At 46.5% G+C, this 1,882-nt stretch overlaps 1 pseudogene; it reads left to right on the top strand.

Annotated features, from left to right (window-relative positions):
* Positions 1–1,240: 1,240 nt before the first annotated feature.
* LOC139275443 (U4 spliceosomal RNA) lies at positions 1,241–1,362 on the top strand (annotated as a pseudogene).
* The last annotated feature ends 520 nt before the right edge of the window (positions 1,363–1,882 follow it).

Genomic DNA, 1,882 nt, shown 5'->3' on the forward strand with positions numbered 1-1,882 from the left:
ATAACAGGTTGCCATGGGAGCAGTCTCAGCAAATACTGACGCCATGAAAGGTAGAGGTCTTTTCATTTGGAACTTTGTGTGATTTGTGAAAAAACACCTTTTGTCCATGAAGCTGGGATGTCTGGATGGACAATGAGGTTTGCAGGCCAAATGTAACACCTCTGGCCACTTTCAATGAAGGTCCAATGAAATGGAGCGGTAAGGTCGGGGCGAAGGAGCTGCGAGTGATTGCAGAGCGACATGATCGGGGCCAAGGGGAGGCTAGAGTTCGGGGCCCAGGAGAGGCGAGGGCCCAGGGGCAGCACGGGCCAGCCCACACTGCGATATATGTGCGCACTCGGTCCGTGCAGCAGAGCAGGTCTCCAGTCGTCTTGGATAGCCCTTGGCACTGGATAAAGGCCGAGCTCTGTCAAGCTAGTGTGCAACGGCCACCACACACTAAAAAAATCCACCCACAGGCATCTTCCACCCTTCAAGATTTAGTTTGTGATCTGGAATATCAGGTCCCTCATTAAAACACCTGTGAACTTTTTGGCGTGGAAGCACGTCATCCTCGAATCAAGGGATTGCCTATCATGATGATTACAATACTTTGAGAAACCGCATAAAGGTCTCACTACCTATGACGAGCTTGTCACAGCTTTTAATAACCTCCTGTTACAGTGTCGCTTCCAACTTGATCCTCTACCACTGGTATTCCTGTACAGCTGTCCACGATTTGCAGTGCCTCCTCTGCAACACTCTTACATCTCCCAAGTTGTATTTCTTTGGTGGTGGTTGCAAACCATCTTTTCCTTTGGAGGGAAAGAAAACAATGTGAAGTGCATGTGAGTAGCATGGACACTTTCTACAATATGAGTGCATGCCTGCCATGAAGTGCCAAGGGGCTTTGTCCCTTTAAATCAAGGGTCCATGAAGACTAGCAGTAGTCCTTGTGTCAGGCAATGTGAGCTGTCAGAGTGGTTCTGAATTTTAAAAAAAAGGTGCTCGAGTGTTTGTAAAGATTTCTTTTTGCTGAACCGACTTCCCTTGATATCCAGATGCGGAGAGAGAAATGGGGTGCTAATAAGGTGTGTGAACATTGTATGAGAGGTGGAGGATGTGCATTGGCAACAGTGCCTTGACTTACCTTGACCACTCTTGTGAAATCACTGAACTTTTTTATTGCACTCTGTGGCAGTCTTTGAGATGGTGCAGGTTGCTCTGCCTACTGTAATGTACGCACCTGTGACGTTTGTAGAGCTTTGCGCAGTGGCAGTATCGTAGCTGATGATGTTTAACCAAGGTGTGATTAATGCTTATTGAAAACTTTGCCCAATATCCCGCTATGACTTCACAAAGGTGGCAAAACCCGACCAGAGGATCGCGACCAGACGCAAAATAGCTCACCGCCCATTTCCCGCCGTGGAGGGTCAAAACCTGACAAAACCCGGGTCAGACAACAAAATAGTTGTAGAGCTGTTGGGACTGGAATGCATCATCACCCCGGCAAGCAACTTTTAATTTGATCTTAATGTCTAAAGTTTAATTTGTTTAAGTTGTCGGTTTTAGTGCCCCCCCCCCCATCTTTTAGCCAGGAGGCACTTTATAATTTGTGTTTTTAGTGCCCTCAAACCCCCACCCCCCAAAAAAAAAAACAAGGGGGCAGTTTTTGGAGTGTGCCCTCCTGATTACTGATACAACAAAATAGTTGTAGAGTTGTTGAATTGCGAATGGCTTAGCCAGTTACGTGATGTTCACAAAGCTCAATAAAACCCCAGCCAGTTGGGTTTGGGAAATCCACGATAAGGCAGGTGGTTGTGCGCCTGGTGGATGAATTGGGAATGTGTTATGTGATTGTTAAACCTTTTGCTAATAAAAAATCGAGTTCGTAATAGTAATG

Source organism: Pristiophorus japonicus, chromosome 10, assembly GCF_044704955.1.
Source record: "Pristiophorus japonicus isolate sPriJap1 chromosome 10, sPriJap1.hap1, whole genome shotgun sequence".
Taxonomy (NCBI): Eukaryota; Metazoa; Chordata; class Chondrichthyes; family Pristiophoridae; genus Pristiophorus; species Pristiophorus japonicus.